Source organism: Pinus tabuliformis, chromosome 4_1, assembly GCF_031772625.1.
Source record: "Pinus tabuliformis cultivar Carrire ecotype Pingquan chromosome 4_1, CPIR1, whole genome shotgun sequence".
Classification (NCBI taxonomy): domain Eukaryota; kingdom Viridiplantae; phylum Streptophyta; class Pinopsida; order Pinales; family Pinaceae; genus Pinus; species Pinus tabuliformis.
In genome coordinates this window covers 457,157,583-457,165,866 of record NC_142303.1, presented here as the reverse complement: position 1 = coordinate 457,165,866, position 8,284 = coordinate 457,157,583, and positions in this window count along the sequence as shown.

Here is an 8,284-nt window from a genome sequence, read left to right as displayed (position 1 = left end):
GTTCCAATGCTGATCCCTCAGCAACTCACTGTTGATATCTTGGGTCCTCGGGAGCCAAAGCTGATACGATGGGTTGCGGTGATGGCCCGGCATCCTGACGAGGGTGCGACAGTGGTTCGATTCTCAGATAGTTACTTTCACTGGTTAGAGGACCAGGTTTTTTCGATACAGGACTTTCCGTATGCCGGAGTGGATTTTAGAGGTGATCCGGACATGGTTCTTCCACCGGGAGAACAATGGGATGACAGAGGTACTTTTATTTTCACAAGTTTTCTAATTATGTATTTTTTTATTTTTCATATATATCGTCTCAAAACTAACAGTAAAATTTTCAAAATGCAGATGTTGGTCCACAGCGTCCAGCCAACCTCCGGCCTTTTGATAGACTACATCCAGCTGCACCGGTACCGGCCCCACAGGACGCGGCTGCAGAAGTACTAGCTGAGTTGGAGCATGATCTAGAGCGTCTCACGGCAGATATACCTGAGACTACTATGGACGACATTCCTACCAGGCTTCAGCGCTTCGTAGTCGCGGTCCCTGGACCGTTTAGGAGATTTTTGCGTAAGGTAGCCCGCGCAGTGGTGTCATACAGAGAGCACCACCAGTGATTGACTAGTCACTTTTGTAGTCACATGTGACATTTTGACTTTTTGTACTATCATTTTGCCGATCATAAGGTGTTTTCAACCTATGATCGAAGACGATGTATATATTTTTTGACACACTTCTATCTATATATATCACTATTACCGGCTTATCTTGTTTAACATATGTGATGAAATGTTTTTAAATTTACTTGCATGATTATCGTAAATGTCTGTCCAACATTCGAGAAGCAATTGCATCTGCTAATGTATTCAAAGACCTTGGAATATGTTGATATTCAATGTAATCAAATTCACGTTCCAAGAGACGCACTCTCAAAAACAACCTTAATAACACAGGATTCCTAATGGCATAAACTCTATTAAGCTGTAATACAACAAGTTCAGAATCTAACCTCACTATCAAACGTCGAATTCCAAATGAAATAGATTCGGATAATAATTCAATCACTGCACTGTATTCTGCAATGTTGTTCGTTGTTTGACCGAGGCTTACCCCATGCATAGAAACTAACTCGTCAGAGGGCGAATAGATAACCCAAGCTGCGGAAGAGATATTCCGTGTACTACGACAAGCACCATCAGCAAATCCAATGTATGTTTGGAGAGGCGTCGACATCTGCAATATCAAGAGTAAAACCAAGATAAGCCAGAATAACGACGAAAAACCACACTCTCTAAGCTAAGCACACTGACTAAACTAACACACTTGCTAGCTAGAAAGAAAATCTAACCTATCTAAAAATTTCTCCATACCCATCATTTAAGCATAATACCTCTTTAGGTAAAGTCCATTTCTGGGTTTACCCAAAGAGTCCCCATCAAAGTCAACTAGCTCATAAGCCCCTTTTGCTAGCTTTCGCTTTACAATGTAGGGCCCATGCCACATGGGAACGAATTTTCCAGCACCTAGCTTATCGTTAGCTTGATCATATAATAGTACTAGGTCTCCTTCCGAAAAACTTCGAGGGGTTACATTTCTATCATACTGAGCTTTCATTCGTTTCGCGTGAGTCTCGATTGCCAATGTAGCGTCACGTCGAGTCTCATCTAATTTAGCCAAGTACAATAAACGTTTCTCCTCTTCGGAAGTAGCTGGAAGTAATTCGACAGCCATTTGAAGTGATGGGATTTCGCATTCAATGGTTAACACAGCTTCTAAGCCATAAACTAGCTGGAAAGGAGTGAACCCTGTTGAATTTTTCACTGAGGTTCGGTATGCCCATAGCGCTGAAAATAACATGTTGTGCCAATTCGACCGATGAACACCAATGGTTCGTCGGATCATGATAACTAGAACTTTGTTGATAGACTCAACCAAACCGTTGGCTTGCGGATAATAAGGAGTAGAGCTATCGTGGCGCAAACCAAGCTGGCTTGTAAGCTCAGTCATCATGACGTTTCGAAAATGGCTCCCATGGTCAGTAATGATTGCTTGTGGGACACCAAACCTAGTTATGATATGATTGAATACGAAAACTGCAGCTGTTTTGCCGCTTGCGTCGAATGTAGGCATCGCCTCGGCCCACTTAGTAAAATAATCAACCGCAAGGATGATATACGCATGCCCCCCGGCCGAGTGAGGGTTACAAGTAATAAAGTCGATACCCCATTTGGCGAATGGACCAACGGCAATTATAGGGTGGAGAGGAGCAGGTGGAGCGCGCATCTTGCGATCAAACACTTGACAGTTGTGGCACTTCCTGACTGCAATGATACAATCCTTAAACATAGACGGCCAGAAATAGCCAGCGCGCAACACCTTCTGAGCTGTGGCATACCCAGACATATGACCGCCACATGCTCCAGAGTGACAATCATTCAAAACCCTCTCAGCCTCTTCGTGAGTTAAACAACGTCGAAAAACTAAGTCTGCCCCCCGGCGATAAAGTGTATCTCCAATAATTTTGTATGGCTGGGATTGAAACCGAATTTTTCGACGTTCCGCTTTGGAAGCTTCAGGCCGAAAGGTTTGGGTTTGGAGATAGATGATTATATCCCCGTACCACGGATCTAACGTACTGATAAGAAACAAAGATTCGTCCGCAATGGACTCCTCTGCCACAGTCTCTGTGTCAGCACTCGGGAAATCACACATCAATTCCGCAAAAACTAAGGATTTCTTAGACTTGGACTTCTCGAACTCCAAGTCGAACTCTTGCAGGATGACAATCCATTTAGAGTACTTGCCCCCTAGCAGTTGTTTTGTCAAAATATAAATCATAGGGTTGCAATCCGAAATAACTGTAGTTTTGCGGAGAAGAATGTAGTGACGGAAACGCTGGACAGCTTGAACGGCTGCCAGGGCCAATTTCTCCACATGCGAATATTTTAGCTCAGTGGGATTCAAGGTCCTACTAAGATAATATATCACATGCTCCGCTCCGAATTCATCTTCTTGAACTAACACCATTCCAATGGTGGAATGCGAAGCTGCGAGGTATAAGAAGTAGTCCTGGTTGTAGTTGGGAGGATGCAATAACGGTGCATGGGTCAACGCGTGTTTAAGTGCATCAAAAGATTGTTGGGCAATCTCGTCCCAAAAGAATTGTGCGTTCTGTTTCAACAACCGTGTAAAACCTTTAGTGACCTCGGCGTAGTTTGGGATGAATCGGCGTAAAAAGTTCGCTTTCCCTTGCAAACTTTGGAGTTGGCGCAAACTCGAAGGAGGAGGCAATTTGATGATAGCCTCGACTTTCGAGGGATCGACGCGAATGCCGGCTTTTGAAACAACAAATCCCAGCAATCGACCTGTTTCTATACAGAAAACACACTTGTGGGGATTCAACCGAATTCGATAATGCCTACACCTCATAAAGATTGCTCGTAGGTGGACAAGGTGATCAGCTCGATGTAAAGAATGAGCAGGCAAATCATCGAGATAGGGTTGCACAATGTGCTTGATGTCATGAAATGCATAAGACATCGCCCGTTGAAAAGTAGCCCCGGCATTCTTAAGCCCAAAAGGTAATTTGCAATAAGCAAATGTCCCCCATGGACAAATGAATGCCGTTTTTGGTTGGTCGGCAGGTAGAATATTGATTTGATTATAGCCCGAGAAACCATCCATGAAGGAAAACATTTCACTTCCGGCACAATCATCAATAATTTGATCGATATAAGGCGTAGGATAGTTGTCTTTTGGACAAGCTCGATTTATATCCCTATAGTCGATACAGATTCTTATTGTTCCTTGTTTCTTATTGACCGGAACAATATTCGATACCCAATCCGTTAACGGGATCGGATAAATGAAACCTGCTTTCAACAGCTTTTCGACTTCTGCTTTAATCGCAGCCGCTTTTCGAGGGTGAATTTGACGCAACCGTTGCCGGACGGGTTTAGCATCCGGGTAGGTCTTTATTTCATGAACAACAATGGCAGGATCAATTCCCGGCATTTCCTCGTAAGACCAGGCAAACACGTCGCGGAATTCTTGGAATAGGGCCTTGTAAGTTTGGATTTCTTCTTCAGTACATGCGGCACCTATATGAATGTTTTCCTCGATTCCGGGCTTCACTGAAATATCAATGGGAATAGTACGAGAAATATTCCCTAAATTCAACTCTGAATCAGAATGTTTCGTTGGATCCTGAGCGTCTTTGACATATTCAGCGGTAAAGATAGATGAAAAATCATTTTCAAATGCATCATCCTTAGGTAAAAACGAAGATCTGTGATGGAGATCCTCCCATGGTAGATCGTCTACACTTAGGATTTCGCGAAGTTGTTCGTCAGATGACACGACTTCGGGAAACGTTATCCGTTCTAAGGGTGAGGTGAAAAGTGACTCTTCACTGACCACATTCATTTGGTCGACTTCGGTTGAATGAAAGTCGGTAAAAGACATGAGAGCTTCATAAGCAATTTCATATGGACTCAAAGGCATAGCATTACCGAGTGAGTCTATCTCAGAGTCAGATGGGACGAACCAAGGATCATCATAAATAATGTTTTCTGATGTAATCATATGAATTGTTGCAAACGAAGGATCTGCGCTGAGTGGAGGGAGAGGAAAAGTTCCCAGTAAACCGGAATCCTTAACTAAACCTACACCAACGTCCCTATAAGGGATTGTCGTCTTACCGACATGCTGGATACTCTCTGAAGAGGCTGGGTCGGATGAAAAGTATGTCAGCTGATCAATAGTCACGATCTTACCGTTATGTGGAAACTTAATTACTCTGAAGACCGATGAAACGACCGCTGTCATAGCATATGACCAACTTCGACCCAAAAGAAGGTTGTAGTCTAGAGGGGCATCAACCACTTCCACATCCAGACTAACGGTTTTACCTTCAACCCCTATAGGCAATTCTTGTAGAATACCAAACGGACGGAACCCACGGCCATCAAAGGCCTTAAGGATGGTGGGGGATTGGTTCAACGAAGGAGAACCAAGCGATCTCCAACATTGAATCGACATAATACACGTAGAAGCTCCCTCATCAATCACAGTCCGATGAATAGGCCTGTTTTTGACTATCACTGGAATTTGGAAAGCCATTTGATGGGGGAGACGTGGCGTACTATTTTCTAGATCAAAGATCATTAGGTTCGGGTCCTGAACATCGACAGCTCCGATAGCCGACAAAAGCAATTTCGTTGTGCTGGGCATGATTGCAGCACTTCGAGTGCCGACATTGCTGAAGGTGAAACAGCTAAGTCCTCAACAATGTTGTAATTCTGGGCTGCTCTCGCATGTGGATTGAAAGCAGACCTTCGAAGTACACCCTTGGCGGGCGGCTTAATCACTAAGTCTGGGTTAGGTTTTTCGATCTGTAGTGGATCGGAACCAGGAGCTGAGGTTGATGGGTTAGAGTGAGAAGATTCTGCTTCCTTACCATCAACAGGAGCCTTACTACCATAATCTTGCGATCGAGTCGCAATCCTCACATGAGACATCATCAAAATGGGTTCTTCACTGGCATTCGAAGAAGAACCTATCATCTTATTCTCCTGCTCTGGAAATGGATTCTTTAACACAGCAGGAGTGGGAGAACCTTTGACTATTTTCACAACCTCGGCCCGATGAGGGCAATCTCTCGTAAAATGATCCTCTTCACAAATAAGACAAGGATATCGAGGTTTGCGTTTTTCGTCATTGGTTTCCGACTTTTCAGTTTTCTCCTTTGGAGCCTTGTCTGCTTTAGCCTTCTTCTTTCCTTTCTTCTTTCCACCGTTTTTTGGTTTGGCCGTAGATGACTCTACAGCGTGAATGTCGGCGGTGAGTTCAGGAGAAGACTCTCCTGTCGGAGAATCAGGCAAAGTGATAATTGGAGTAGTTGAAGCCTTGGAAGACTTCTTCTTGCTCTTCGTAGTCACGATACCAATCATACCATCAGCGGCATGAGATCCCGAAGGAGCAGCAGCGATTTGATTCGACTTTGGAAGATCCGGAATCTTCTCGTGTAACGTACCCGACTGAGTGTAAACTAAGTCAAGGTATTGTGCCTGAGCAATGACTTGCTCCTCAGTAACTACTCCGGCCTTAGCTACATCTTCAGTAATCTTCGGTAATAATGATTTGACAAACCATTCAGCTAAGATTTGGTCCGGGATAAAAACTTTCACTAATCTCCTTCGACGTCTCCACTCATGAATGTGATCAGAAATATACGTGGACGTCGATTGTTTTAGTGAAGTTAATAACTCCGTGCCGTTATCGTATCTGACCGGAAACTGAAAGTGAGTTAAGAACGAGGTAGCTAACTGGCTAAAGTTGTAAAAAGAGGCCCGTGGTAACTCAATGTACCACTTGGCCGCGAGACCAATGAGTGTACGCTGGAAAAGACGTAAGCGGATGGAATCATCTGAGATAGAATTCGAAGCACACCAGAGGTGGTAAGTCATCACATGATTGGACGGATCCTCTCCAGACTTACCTTCGAACTTGGGTATATCGCTGGGCAACTTATTTGGCATTGGCGGCCAGAACTGAAGATATTGAATTGGATCGTTCGTTAGGCGCGTCAAGTCGGGTAAATCCAAAGTTGCAATAAACGGTAACTGCCGGTTAGGATCTCTAAAACTCTGGGTCACAATACCAGCCCCAGGAGGAGGATATCCAGGATAACTAGGAACAGGAGTCGCATTTGGGATATTATATCCTCCTGGAAAACCAGGATTAACCGGACCGTACTGGGGTTGTTGAGGTTGTTGATAAGTGTACCCAGGATACGGTTGATACTGGTAAACCGGTTGTTGGACAGCTTGCCCATGTTGGTACTGTCCCTGGTACGGAGGTTGAACAAATTGAGGTTGAGTAGTGACAACCGTACTTATACCAGGCTGACCTACAGGCATCTGGACCGTGGTTTGAATCGTAGATCCAGACAACGGTAAAGATGTCTGAGGTGTGGTAACAGGGACAGTAGAAACTGGAGCCGTCGATACTCCAGAAGTAAGTATGGTAGATGTAGCGGTAGTTGCAGCAGCCGTTTGAGATGGAGTACTAGGTGCAATTGACGGCTGAGTAACTACCGAAGCTACAGAAGTTTGAACATTTGGCTGGACAGGTTGCGGTTGCTGGGTTGGACCAGAAACTACGGGTTGTCCAGCTTGAGGAACCATCTGTACACTTGGCTGCAACACCTGTTGACCCTGTGATGGATCCCACACTAACATTCCAGGGTACTGACCCGTAACAGGTTGAGGATACTGAGATCCATAACCAGATTGAGGGTAGGATTGATAATTGTAAGGTGCAGTTCCCATACTTGGAACATATGATTGACCTTGAGGCGGTTGATAACCTTGACTTGAGTATTGACCTTGAGGTTGATAACCTTGAGGTAAATACTGATACTGGGGTTGACCTTGACCTTGAGGTTGGTACCCTTGAGGTTGATAACCTTGGGGTTGATACCCTTGAGGTTGCCATCCTTGGGGTTGCCATCCTTGAGGTTGATATTGATACTGAGGTTGACCTTGGGGTACATATTGAGGCTGAGGTTGACCTTGAGGCACGTATTGCACCATAGGTACATACTGACTTTGAGGTTGCCCCCCAGACACGATTTGTGTACCTTGAGGTTGCCCCCCAGGCGTTAACTGCGGTTGCCCCCCAGGCGGTAATTGGCCACCTTGAGGTTGGGAAACGGGAACTGAACCTGACATCATGTAAATGTCTCCTACACCCAATGGTATATTACCACTGTTTCCAGCAAATAACCCATGATCAACGGGTTGAGGAGATGCCCCCGCAAAGGTACCAGAAAGTGACTGATACCCAGTGGGAACAGAAGGACCGCCGTGTAAAAAAGATTCAGGACTTTGAGTAAACACGGACGACTGACCAGACATATTTACAGGAGTATAAATACCTCCAGGTGGAAAAGGAGTACGAGGTGTAGAAAAACCTACTGAGTTGTCTAAAAAATTGGTTAACGCAAGGTACCAAGAAGTACTTCTAGGAGGACTGTAAAAGATGGATTCACGCTCCCTTAGATCAATAGTAAGTTGACCTTCAAGGTGAGAGACACCTATATCTTCTTCTGGAGCAAGTTCTTCTATAGCAATCAAACCAGAAGGTAGATTTTCGGTGATAATTCTTTCTATTCTCGGTGAATCAGGGACACTAGGAGTTGGAGTAACAGGTTCGGAAATTTCAGGTTCTTCGCCTGTTTCACTGGCAGATGAAAAACTACCAGCAAGCTCGGAAACTGTAACAGTTT